Genomic DNA, 14,557 nt, shown 5'->3' with positions numbered 1-14,557 from the left:
ACGTGTGAACTGTTTTCATAACCTATTCTTTTATGTTAGTCACATTATTCTTAAGAGGATGCTTGTTAGAAAGAGGGAAATGTGAAAGACACTTGATGCATACGTTAAAGACATGTTTTTCTTTGGATGCTTGCAATTGTGTCTGCAGGAAGCACAATCTCATACGTACAAGAGAAAATGACATTGAATTCAGAGGTAGGCAGAGAGAGGTCAGAGCCCTTTGTATTTACAAGAACTGACAGCTTTAACGGGCACTGATTCCAGACCAGACAAGAAAAGTGGACATCACGATTCACACACCAGTTTTCCCAACCTGTCATCGTGGTGTTGGCTGTGGGGGCTGCAGTAAAGGCTCATGAGTCCAGAAAGATCCTAGTTGTTCTCTTTTCACTGTTGCTTTAAATAGCATGGCCTACCATGGCTGCATGAGTGACTTTTAACCTCTTTGAGGTAGGAGAAATGATAACCACATCCAGGAAGCTCTAGATAAGCGGTTACAGAAAGTATTGTTTCCTCTCTTAGAAGGGATGATTTGCTCACCAATCCAGAAGCAAAGTTCCAATAACAGCTGTTTACATGAATAGTTTGCGGTGCAGAAGTGACACTTGTGCCCAGGTGCAAGTCACAGGAAGGCAGAAATGCTCGCTGTGGCTCACAGGTAACTGATGGCTGTATATTTAGAAAAAAAACTCCCACTTAGCTCCTGGTTGTTTTTGTTTTCATAGTAGGAAAAAAAATCACTGGAATATAGGGATTTTGAAAGTAGGGAATTAAAATCAGAAAGAATGGGATTTTGAAAGCAGGGAATTAAAATCAGAACCTTGGCATTGTGATATAGAAGAGGATGAACTAGGTTGTGTCTTAACATTTTTTTGTAAGAAAAAAATGTATGTTTTAAGATCAAAGTAAGCCTTTGGCACTGAGACAAACATGAAAGAGTAATAGAAGTATTGACACATTCGGTGTAAGATTGTGTGTTTACAACTCCTCAGGAGACCTGAGCAAGCCCACTGATATGATCAGGTTGGCTGAGCCTTCAGGGCAGGGGAGGCAAATTCTCACCAGTTAATACGTGAGGTCATTTTGAGTTCTGCACACCATTGTCTTAAAAACAAATGGTTAAATATTCCGTGATTACCCAGGTTTCAGAACAGCATGCTCATATTTCTTAGGATTAGAAAACTCGTGCAAAATGTTAAACTAGTTGTATTTTCTTTTCATCTTTTGAAGCTCATCTTCAGTGGAAGCTGCTTCCTCAGCATTTCACATTAAGCTACTGAGGAAAGTTTACAAGAGTTCGAGGATGAAATAGCGTCTGATGATCTTATTCTTTAAATGATCCATTACTCCTTATGGAACAAGTAATAAGAGACCTTTAAGTATGGACTATGTCTTGAGATAGCTCAGATCCACAGGACTCTTAATACAGTTTTGGAAACCAAGTCTTGAAAAAGTTAAGCAGCTTTCCCAGGGTTGTGCAGTGAGCATCAGGGACAGTCTCCCATTGAGACCTCACCCGACACACTGCTTCTTCCCAGCGTGCATGCAGGATGCCATATGGCGGGCCATTCCCAACACCAGAACATAAATGCCATCCCTGCCACTGGCAGGTAATTGCTTATCCATGAAAAGAAAATGTTACGGATTATCTAATAAATTAACTAATGATTAATGTTTAATATAAATTTAATGTACATTTCAATTTGAATAAGTTGACATATTAATGAATAAATGAATGAAAACTTTCTTAATTAAAGTGTCAGTTTAAGATCCTAGTTATATTTTTAATGTGATTAAGAAAACTGAACTATGAGGTCAGGCACAGTGGCTTACGTATGTAAGCCTGCCACCCTGAGAGGCTGAGATGGGAATATCATTTAAGCCCAGGAGCTGCAGATCAACCTGGGCAACATGACAAAAAACCATCTCTACCAAAAAAAATACAAAAATTAGCCAGGCATGGTGGCAGGCACCTGTGCTCCTAGCTACTTGAGAGGCTGAGGTGGGAAGATCACTTTTGCCTGGGTCGAAGTTATGGTGAGCTGTGATCGCGTCACTGGACTCCACCTGAGAGACAGAGTGAGACCCTGTCTCAAAAAAAGAAAAAAAAAAAAAAGAAAGAAAGGAAAACTAAGCTATCATGACTTTTAGTAAGTAGACTCACACAAGAAAGAAATTGGAAATTGAAACACATGATTAGCCCCTCAGTGTTTACCTGTTACTGAATGAAATACTGTCACAGAGTGATCGATGGGAATAAAAAAGAATGGCAAGAAGAGCAGGTACACATTCAATGTTTGCACTAGATATTGCAGTATTAGGAAAAAATATAAAAAATAGAGAAAAATCAAATATTATAGCCTTTCAAAGAACAAATATGTGAAAATGTAATACAAGAAATAAAAATAACAATGCGTTTAATAATAGATATCAGCATTATGGAAAATTTAAAATATAATTTTAAGTGTGTACCAATATATTAACTTGGGATAATGTATTAGTCCATTCTCATGCTGTATAAGGACATACTTGAGAGTGGATAATTTATAAATGAGAGAGGTAAAATTGACTCATACTTCCACATGGCTGGGGAGGCCTCAGAATCATGGGTCAGGGAAAGTGAGGAGCAAAGTCAAGTCTTACATGGTGGCAGGCAAGAGAGCTTGTGCACAGTAGGGGAACTTCCATTTATAAAACCATCAGATCTCATGAGACTTATTCACTATCATGAGAACAGTAGGGAGGAAACCACTCCCATGATTCAACTGTCACCACATGGCCCCACCTTTGACACTTGGAGATTATTATAATTCAAGGTGAGATTTGGGTGGGTACACAGCCAAACCATATCAGATAATTATTACTTAGGTAAAAGGTTAATGTGTTCATAAAATATGGTACATTTATTCCCAGCTCCCTATCCAACCAAATGCCCTTGTAATTTTTTTCTAAAATCAAAACCTGTTAGTTTGGGGTGCATAATGAATTTAGTTACTTAATAAAATAAAATCTTAAAGTTTTTACTTTTAGGCACTATTTGCACTTCAAATAATGTCAACACCTAAAGTCTAGGGGCTGAATTTGTAATAATGCGTTTCTAAGTCTCCTTGCACTAGGTGATGGAGAAAACTGGGGGTAGGGGAAGATTTCAAGCAGAAGTAACACACGTGGCTTCCATAGATAATGTTCTATTGATTCTTAAGGCCATGCTCTGGTTCTAAGATAATATGCTAATATTTTCATAAATGGGGAAGAAAAAATATTTTCAAATATTTGGATTTTTCATCACCGATCTCCAGAACACCAGATCACCACACCCTAGACCTGACAAGGTGCCCACCATCCCACCATTCTCAAAAGTTTTTCTATTGAGCTGTCCACATTGATTCTGAGGATACACCAACTATCATTTATCATTGCTTGTTACGTTTGGCTCTAAGTGTTCTGACTGTGATGTCCTAGATGTGGTTTTCTGCATATTTGTTTTGTTTCAGGTATGCTGAGCTTCATGGATATCTGCATTAGTGCCTTTCATCACAGAAAGGTAAAATTCTCATTATTTACAGTAGGCAAAATATGTATTCAGAAGGTTGAAAGGAATCTACAAAAAACATTAATCACTACCTAATCATTTAATCTTTCTTCTCTTTTTTTTTTTTTTTTTTTTTTGAAATGGAGTCTTACTCTGTCGTTCAGGCTGGAGTACAGTGGCACGATCTCTGCTCACTGCAACCTCTGCCTCCCGGGTTCAAGCAATTCTCCTGCTTTAGCCTCCTGAGTAGCTGGGATTACAGGCGGGTGCCAACATGCCTGGATAATTTTTGTATTTTTTTAGTAGAGATGGGGTTTCACCATGTTGGTCAGGCTGGTCTTAAATCTTTCAATCAACAAAGTGTTTTACTATTCTTGCTGTTCTGTTTATTTTCCTTTTAAAACAGTAAATATGCCTTTGGCAAGTTGGAAGGAGACATATGATGAAGTTTAACCCAGAGTCTGGGGAGAACATTTAAAAATCCTGGCTAAGGGATTGCGAACCAGCCTATTCAAGAAGACTATCGATTCTGCACATTTACACGTTGGCTTCCAGTTTCTGATACTGCCTCTGTTCAGGGCTTTATCATAATACCAAGCAATTTACTCTCGTTCCTGAACTGAGTCCCAACCACTCATCCTACCCCCATGTTGTCTGCCCCTGGAATACAATCTTAGGGGAGGGGCAGGCTGAAATAGATTGTGTGTTTAAATGTATTGGAAGGGAGCCACTGTAATTCTATGTAAAAGTGAAAATCAAACTTAAAGGAGAGCCGACATTGGCACCAAGGAAAAGTATAACACGTACAGTCTGACAGGTAAGATATTAGACCATTTGTTCTTTACCGGGGGTGATTTCCTTCCCAAGGGAGACATGGCAATATCTACAGATGTTTTTGGTTGTCATGACTGGACATGGATGTGACTAGTATCTGGTAGGTAGACACCAGGGATGCTGCTAAACGTCTTACAATGCACAGACCAGGCCTCCATAACACAGAATTATCCAAACTAGAATGACAACAGGGTCATCATTGAGAGCCCCTGATGTAGCAGAGGCTAAATATGAGCTGAAACACTGCGACAAGTAATGCTAGAACATGGCAGAGACAATTAAAAAATGGAAAATGGCTGTGGACAAAGCAAGCTGACTGAAATTTCATTCTAATTTCATGCTTTAGTTTTCTTACTTTTCAGAATGTATTATGGAAATTATGACTTTAATCATTTTTAAAGAATTTCAGGGAAAAACATTCTTTCTGAGATATAGAGCTTTCTATAACTAACTTTAATTGGTTCATTCTGATTTTTCCATATCTTGTACATGTATCACTAATATCATCTAAAATGAGTTTAAGTAGTATACAAATGGATATTCTATTTCATTTTAGTAGATAAGGCATGGTAAATGGTAGAGAAAACATGTCTATCACCTCAAACTTAACAATTTTTCTGATGACATAAAAATTTCAGAGTAAAAATTTTAAAGTAAAAAATATTAGGTTTAATTAAAGTAAATATTCTATGCTTCTAACATGTTGCTCTGAGCCACATGTGCTCGGTGAGTACTTACAAATGTGGCCAGAGACATGGTGAAATAATAATATTTTCATTATACCAGATTAAATAAATATCCTAAAAAATATAATCATTTATGTGTTTGACTTTTGAATGTAGCTACTAGGAAACTTAAAAATACACAACTGGCTTCTGTTACATTTCCATTGGCAGGCACTGCTCTATACAATTTCAATAGGGCATGCGTCACTAAGATGGCACCTGAAAACCCCATGTTCAGGAACCACTGGTCTAAGTTCAACAATGTTGCAACACAATTCAAACAAACTCTGTCACCAGATGACAAGCCGTGCAATGGAAAATGGTTCCCTGGGGCTGTCCCACTTACTCACTAACCCAGGATCACACAGGAAGCAGCCAGCAGTCCGGAAATCAGGCATAATCGATCATTATTGATTGATTTAGGTGATTCTCAGAGAGCCAGTTACTTGATTCCGCTCCCAGCCCTGCTGAGATCTGTCCCAGTGACCAAGGCTTGCCCAGCCTGCCTCCAGCCCATTATTTTCAGGAGCTAATTTTCCCACCACCATCCAGAAAGTACCAAGACAGCCCATACAGTCTGAGCCCTGGCTCGGGAACTCTTCAGCCAAATGCTTTCGGTTTCCCTTGAATATTTGCTCTTATTGGCTCCCTCTGGCCCTTGACTAGGATGACTTCAGATCTTTGGGTCAAAACCCACATCTATTTGGGTTTTGAACTGTGGTTTGTGGTTTTCTAAACCAGCTGACTCATTCGGATTCTTGGTTCTCTACGATGCAGAAATGAGTAGGAGTAGATGACAGCTCCAGTGTCATTAAAGTAAGTAAATAAATAAATAAATAAATAAATAAATAAATAAATAAATAAATAGGGCCAGCTACAGTGGCTCATGTCTGTAGTTCCAGGTACTGGAGAGGCTGAGGTAGGAGGATGGTTTGAACCTGGGAGGGGGCCAGGAGATTGCACCACTGCACTCCACCCTGGGAAACAGAGTAAGAGGAAGACACTTTCTCAAATAAAGAAAAAAAAATGACTGGGAAATGTACAAGTCAGCAGTTCCATGGTGGGACAGTGATAGTGCAGAACGTGTTTAAAGAGATCAAACTTCTGTAAAGAATCAGATTGAGAAGGTTTTCTTCAGTGCCCTAAATGGATGATCATGCTTTGCCTTTTTTTTTTCAAATTATTGACATCTAGAAAATAATTTCATAGAATCCTTCACTGAAATAATGACCTAATAATATTTTTACTCTAAATTGGTGGTAATATAGCTTGATTGATTTAAAAGGAATTTGAAGAGTTAGAGAGATGGGTAATTGTGAATGTCATGTTTTTTCTGCTGTACAAAATCCAACATGGCAAGTCACATTTATATCAGTTAGAGTTCATCAGCTCCTTAATAGACATATTCCACTTTCCATCCCCTCACAGGAAAGGTCACCTTCAATACTGAACACCAGGTTCGGAATCTCTAGCAAAATGCTGAGGATTATCTCATCCAAGTAACTCATTTCTCTCATGCCTTACAGAGAAGACTCTATTAATTATTCAAAGGAACACTTTCCATTAAATAATAGTAAAATAAGCAGCTTTGCAGAAAAATTAGTGTAGACAAACAAATTAGTCCTTTTAATGAAAGAATTACAAGCTAGGCATAAAAGAAAATTGAAATACCTCTTTTCTCTTTCCTCATTTATAGGAAAAGCACCATTTACACTAGGAATAGCATTCTTAATTTTATGTCAAATTAATCAACTCACAATACAGGTCTTAATCACTGCCAGATGCACGTTTTAAAAATTAAATGTTTTTATCCCCAATAATATTGTTGTTTTTAGACACAACAGTATCATGTCTGAACTTAGGCAAAGAGAGTTAAGAAGTGTTAGTATTTGTCTTTACTTCTGTACAATTGCAAATCCTAGCTGTCTTTAATTTTGCAGAAACAGAAAAAGTGATTTTTCTTTAAACCTACCCTAATCTTATCAAACAAACGTAAGTGAACACATCATACAATGTTACTATGGGAGGAAGTATGGCCATTACCAAAAATTAATAAATAAAAAGTGCATAGTGCTTTGTTTAGTACTGTTAAAAATTCACTTCAAATTTGGCCGAATGTCTTACATGATCTCTTAAAATGTTATTTTATTATGAATAACAATAATCTTAGTTACTTTTCTACCTGGAAACGTGTTCCTCCCTTTTTCTCAGGCATATGAAAAAGAACTATCAACATTTCCTTTCAGTTTAGAAGTATTTGATGTTTTTCCCAAATAAAATATACTGACACTTTTCAATAATTCTGGGCGAATGTTTATAATATTTAGTTCCCAATTTTCATTGATTTTGGATTCTCATAGCACAAGCTCCCATTTTGTATCATAAATTTATGGATGAATCCTTCAGCCCTGTTTCTGGGGTTTGAACCACCTTTACATTAGAGCAAGCCAGAATGATTTAATGATATTTTATGGTTTTTGCACAGTTTCAGCAGTCTTATCTGCTGACACCCTTCTGTAAACAGAAAGCCAACTTCAGCATGTACACACAGTAGCATTAAGTCACTCAGCTTTTATTTTTTCTTCCTTTAGAAGTACCTGTTTACTCTTATTCTGTACATTTTAACCAGCTTAACATGAATAACTGCAATTAAAACACACACAGAGTAAACACCACATTACAATGATTGCCCATACCCCGAAAGCTGAGAACTAGTCTTATGATGAAATTCAGAAGTAAGGGACACAGACCTTGCATCTTCCCATTGTTTGGATCAATCAACTCCATTCTCCTTTACACCCTCTTTCCGTTTGCATGGCCAGAGGAGACATATGCCTGTCCCCAAGATGTACCTGTCCCTTAAACCAAAGAACTTGCCTGGAGCCATCCCCAGGCATATATCTGATCCAAGCACAAAGAGGCATGAGGATGCCAGCGTGGAAGCCTGCCCATGTCAGGGACTGATGGACATTTCACCTGTTAAAGTCCAGGGGCCTTTGTGCATCTCTGGGTTCATGTAGTATTTATTGTAGGTGCTCGCATTTCTCTTCTGTAATCTTCACACCACATGTAGAATGAGAAACACAGGCCCTGAAAGAAAAAGTTCCCCAGGTAGTTTTAAATATAAGTCAGTGGAAGCAAGCTAGGAGGGGAGGGGATAGGAGGAGCTCCAGGAAGTGTTTTCCGGGGAGTCCAGAGACTAGAAGACACCAGCAGAGCAGCAGCTCTAGCCCCTCCTTCAAATGAGAGCTGTCAAAATGAATGCAGTCTTGTCTTTGCCCCAGAGAGCCCTGGGTTTTGCTTAATATGGTTCTCCTCCATCTGCCTACTCACTATTAATGTAAAGGTTGCTGCATGTGACACTCCCAGGCTCATCTTGATATATGTGCTCAGGAGGTTTCTCTGGGGTCTAGACTGGGGAAGTCAAATTGCATGAAAGTAAAATCTCAAGGGTGTTCAGTCTTTAAATTGGTGAAGGGGATGTATCAACAATAAGCTCTAGAAATTTTCAAAATTTGTCTTGTGATACCAGAACAATGCACATTTACTCACATCCCAGCTACCTTTAAGGGCAAAATCTGTGTATGATGTCTGCTGCTATTAGATGTTCAATATATCACCTGTAACTTTTTTCCCTCTCTAGTATCTTAACTATTGCAAGTGCAAAACAGTAGCATCTTCTCTATCAGGGGTGACAAGGGAATTGGCTCATTAGCAGGGAATACAGGTTCATCTTCAATAAAGGATCCCTTTCTCTCAACATCTTTATCAATTAAAGGGGAGCAGGGGAAATAAAGCAATGCTTCAGTTAGACTTCAGGTGTTTCTAATAACTGTGGCAATGAAGCATAAGTATGAAATTGTAGAAGGAACTGATTCTGAAATACTCCCAGAAAAATCACAGAACACTAAGTGGAATTGTACAGCATAGTGAAAGCAGGTGTTTGGCTATCCCATCCCTGTTGTGTACACACTATTCACACAGGCATGTGTAGGTATTTATAAACACAGACACGCAGTGTCTTAAGGCATTTGGATGCCACATTTTATAAATTTCAGTAGTAAGCATTCAACGCTGGGACTGGCTGGAAGGGAATGAAGTCAGGGCCAACGTCATTTTTGGATTCAGATGCCAGGTGCAGCACAGCTGCTTGCGACTCAGTTCCTTGCTGCCCCAAGGCCCCTATGCAAAGGGAAGACTCCCTGAAGATTGCGACGGGCCATCCTTTTGACTCGGCCTCATGTGAATATTGATTTCCCTGGCTGCCTCTTGAAACTTCTGCATCAGGAATTACAACTTAGCAGCTCACTCAAAACCCAACTTTGAAATTCAGCGCCCTAGCCAGGAAAAACTATCTTCCTTTATCTTTGGTTTTCCTCAAAGTTAAAATCAGTGCCAAAGCTTTACTTGAGCTCAAGTTCACCCCTACGTTCAAAATAACAGCTTTCCTTTTCCCCTCATGTGAATCACTGCAACACAAGCCCAGGCTCTTGTATGAATATTTCAGCAGCTAAAGTGTTGCTGGCAGCAAAACATGCAATTCATAGGCAGGAGGCTGTGGGTCCCTCTTGCACCAGAGAAGGAAGGATGCATTTCATCTCAGTCCAAAAATAAAGGAAATACAATCTCTTACTCTAGAAAGTTGACTCGAATATTGAATATCATAGGATGTTGTGAATCTAAGTGGCTGTTATTCCAAAAAGTGGGTTCTCTGTGGTATGAGTCATTCTCCAACATAAATGAAAAAAAAATTTCTTTAGAATAAAAGTAATTTAAATGAATTTTCAATTATTGCTTAAAGAACCCTGCCATATATCTAAAGCAATGATAGAAGGACATAGTCCCCCAAATGTATGCTTGGAATTTCTGTTATGGAAAATGTACGTATGGTCTAGGCAGAATGCCCTAATTTTCTTAGTAATTAGATGCAGAGACATCTAATTATTTGTCAGCCAGTGGATATAATTCCGTTAGTCAGGGACAATATGGAGATAACAAGAAAAATATAGGTCTTTAAGACTTATCTTGTGAATTTAATTAATTTTGCCCTCCTAATTAGGTTTATGATGAATTTGTCTACCGAAAAAGTAAAAAAAAAAAAAAAAACAAGGAGGTTAGATATTTTTAAATTCCTACACTTTCTATTTACAGTGATTTGTTTCCAGAGTTAAAAAATTTTTAAGAATTTAAGTGTAAGGGTAGTAAGATAAAACTATTAAATATCAGGTTCCTGCTATGTGCTAGATCTTGAATAATGCTTTCTCACATATATTACTTCCTGTAACCTTGACAACAGACCCAGAGAGCAGAGATTTTTATGGAGGTCTGTCTCCAACTGCAGGTTCATTAGGAAAATTACTTCTTATTCTTTCTGCAAATATATTTATTGTGTCTCTCCTAGATACTACTTGGTAGTATGGGAACAACATTGAATAAGATTAATAGTTTCTTACTCTTGAACAAAAATTTCGGGAACTTAAGACAGTCTGTTAAAAATGCCAAATCTTTATCAATTTACAGCCAGAAAATACCAGAACTAGAAAGAAATTCATAATCAATACAAAAGCATATTGTATATGATGATGTGGTTGGGCACATGCCTCACCAGATATAAAAAAATAATACTCTTCAAGTAATAATTTAGTGCTAGTATATGGAAAGAAAAACAGAGCAGTGGACCAGCCGAAAGTTCGGACACAATCCCACATAGGTATTAGGATTTAGTAAGCATTTCAATCAGAAGGCAAAAATAATAGTTAAGAAGTGATATTAGAAGAACATCTAAGCAACCTAAGAGAAAAAGTGATACTTTTTTTTTAAAAAAAAAAAAAAGACAATTTCACTCTGTCACCCAGGCTGGAGTGCAGTGGCGAGGTCTCGGCTCCCTGCAACCTCCACCTCCCGGGTTCAACTGATTCTCCTGCCTCAGCCTCCTAAGCTGGGATTACAGGCATATGCCACCATGCCTGGCTAATTTTTGTGTTTTTACAAGAGATGGGATTGCACCATGTTGGCCAGGCTGATCTTGAACTCCTGACCTCAAGGCCTGAGACACCGCAACCAGCCCAAGAAGAGGTTATAAATCTTAATTGCTATCTCACTGCTTATGTAAAAACAAAAGGTAGCTAGATCAATGATTTTCACAGTAAAACGTTAAAACTCTAAAAACACTTCAGAAAAATAATGGATTTGTACATGCTCTTATTGAAGAAAGTTCAAGTAAGACCAAAAAAAACCCATAAAAATAATGATAAATTTGGCTATATAAAAATTGCACCAACTAAAAACATTATGAAGGGAAGGCTTAATTTTCATAATGTGGAGAGAAAATGCAGAAGTAAGAAAAAAGATCTAAATGTCCACAACTCAAACAAACAAAAAAAAGTGGTAAAACACAGAAGTACCTATTTCATACAAATAAGGAAAAAGAAATGTCTTATAAATACCTGAAAATTTGTAAAACAACACTCATGCTTATGAAAATGTAAATAAAAGCAAATAATTTTTCCACAGAAAATCAGAATTGATAAGACATCACTTTCATATATTGTAGATGGGTTTGTATTTGGTATAGAGGCTTTGAAAAAAAAGTGTTATCTATTAAAAATAAAGTGCACATGCTTTATAAAGTTTATCTTTTATTTTTAAGGGTTTTTAAAATCCATTTTAGAGTAGGAAGAACATGAAAACCCTACAAAATTCAGAAGGAATAAAAGTGACGTTCGTCTTGTAGTTTTTGTTTTCTTCCAGCTTTACAGGTAATCTCTGCTCATATAAGCACATACACTTGAATTAGATCTTCTACACAAGTGAGAATATTATTTTTGTAACTTATCATGAAGATATTTCCATATCTATTTATTTTAATCTGTGTGTTTTCTTGTTTTCTCATTTTAAAGGCTACATTGATTTTAAATCTGTAGATAAATTAACTTCATCTAATTTAATGCATGGTTAAGTTGTTTCTAGTCTTCCTTATTACAAACTAATTCTATGGCATTTTGTAATGTGTTAGCATATTTGTAGGGTCAATTATTAGTCATAGAACTGGTGATCCAAAAATATGTATATTTTACTTTTGATAAACACTGCTGAATCTATTTTGACTACCATATGTGCACGTAAAATGTTTGTACCAAAATGTCCACTGCAGTATTATTGTGTTAAATCAAATGAATATTATGAATAATTAACCAATGAATTTTATAACATAAAAAAGGATAAATTATTGACAAAAACACAACTCACTTGAACTGACTTAAGAAGAAATAAAAATTCTAAGTAGCCACTTCCTAAAAAAAGAATTTAGATTTGTAATTTTTTTTAAGTTTCCAGAAATAAAACTCCAGGTGCAATTTGCTTAACGTTTAGTGCTACCATAGATTTAAGAAAAACATAATCTTTATACTACAAATATTTATTCAGAAAATAGAGGAAGAACAGATGCTTCCATTTTTTAGGACAACATAAAGATAACACCAAACCCAATATATCTATTATAAAAAATGAATAGTCATCATAAACATAGAAACAAAAATCATAATCTGCAAAACAAATGTGTAATACAACACGACCAAGGAGATTAAATTTGCATTAATATTTAAAAATCATTGAGGCCAGGTGCTGTGGCTCACGACTGTAATCCCAGCACTTTGGGAGGCCGAGGTGGGTGGATCACGAGTTCAGGAGTACCAGACCAGACTGAACAATGTGGTGAAATCCCGTCTCTACTAAAAGTACAAAAATTAGCTGGATGTGGTGGCACGCACCTGTAATCCCAGCTACTCAGGAGGCTGAGCCAGGAGAATCACTTAAATCCAGGAGGCAGAGGTTGCAGTGAGCCAAGATTGTCACACTGCCCTGCACTGCAGCCTGGGTGACAGAGTGAGACTCCATCTCAAAAGATTAAATAAATAAATAAGTATTATTGAAATAATTCACTACATTATCAAAGTTAAGAAAATGATAATTTCAACAGATGCAAAACAACAATAACATTGGAAAACACTTAATGCTTCTCTAAGATTAAAAACTTTCCAAAGACTGGGGATAAAAGATACTACTTTACTCTGATGAAGCGCATCTAGGGAAAATACACATTTATTTGCAATATACTAAATACTTTCCCATTAAGATGAAGAACAAGCCTTCACTCTTTCTATTCAACTTGTCCTGTCTATTCCTGCCAGTATAGTAAAGCATGAGAAGGAACAAAAGGCATAAAGTTTGGAAAAGAGAAAGAAAAATTAGAGTTTTTCACAGATCACATGATATACAGGAAAATCTGCTGCGTTCATGAAACGACTACTTGAAAAGCTATAGAATACAAAATCAATATAAAAATATATTATACCTAATAGAAAAATAAGATAATTTATATAAGCTTTGAGGATACAAAAAATAATTTATAAGGATAATAAAAATTGTAATATCTTTACACTATAAACTATAAAGCATTGCTGAAAGATATTATAGAAGACCTATAAAATTGAGATATATTCCACATTGATGGATTAGAACACTCAATTTTGTTAAAATGTCTACTTTCCTTAAATTGAATATGTAGATGTAATGCAATTCCCACAAAAATATAGTAGTCTTTTTCTGAAGAAAATAAAATAAACTGAGTTTAAAATGTACAGGGAAATGCAGAGAAGAAAGAGGATTTATAATACTTGAAACAATCTTGAAAAAGAAGAAATTTGCAGGACCATTTTATTTCAGGAATTATTACATTGTAATTAAGTTTAGGAATTAAGACAAAGTAGACGACATTATAATAAACAAATATATAGAAATAAATAATACCACATAGTAGCAAATATTTTTTCAAGTTTTCTTATTGTGGTAAAACACACCTAACATCAAATTTACCATCATAACTACTTTTAAGTATACAGTTTAGTGATTTTAAGTACATTCATATAACTCAGCAACCACTACCACCATCCGTCCCCATGACTCTTTCCATCTCACAAAACTGAAACTCTGTTTCCATGAAACAACAATTCCCCAATTTCCCTTTCTCCAGCTCCTGTTCCTTCCACCATTCTGCATTCACCATCCTCTATGAACTTGATTACTCTACGTACCTCATATAAGGGAAATAATAAAGTATGTTTATTTGATTGGTTTATTTCACTTAGCATAAAGTCTTCAAGTTGCATTCATGTTGTAGAATATGTTGCCATATCCTTATTTTTAGGCTTGAATAATATTCCATTGCATGTATATACCACATTGTGCTTCTCCATTCATCTATTAAGGGGCATTTGGGTTGCTTCCACCTCTTGGCTATGGTGAGTACTGCTGCTATGAACATGGGTATGCAAATATCTCTTTGAGATCCTGCTTTCTATTCTCTTGGATATAAACCCAGAAGAGGAATTGCTGCTCATGTGGTAATTCTATTTGTAATTTTTTGAGGAACCGACATGCTATTTTCCATAGTGGTTGCACCATTTTA

General features: G+C 36.4%; 1 long non-coding RNA gene across 19 annotated transcripts in view; it reads right to left on the bottom strand.

Annotated features, from left to right (window-relative positions):
* Positions 1-14,557, bottom strand: part of LOC129057771 (uncharacterized) — a 78,675-nt gene that overhangs the window by 58,769 nt on the left and 5,349 nt on the right. For all 19 annotated transcript variants that reach the window (XR_010136375.1, XR_010136378.1, XR_008522534.1 and 16 more), the window contains exon 2: positions 8,068-8,181. This is a non-coding gene — a long non-coding RNA (uncharacterized LOC129057771). The remainder of the gene's footprint in view (positions 1-8,067; positions 8,182-14,557) is intronic.

Source organism: Pongo abelii, chromosome 12, assembly GCF_028885655.2.
Source record: "Pongo abelii isolate AG06213 chromosome 12, NHGRI_mPonAbe1-v2.0_pri, whole genome shotgun sequence".
NCBI lineage: Eukaryota > Metazoa > Chordata > Mammalia > Primates > Hominidae > Pongo > Pongo abelii.
The sequence above is the reverse complement of the archived record's forward strand: the minus strand, read 5'-3'. Positions and strand labels throughout refer to the sequence as shown.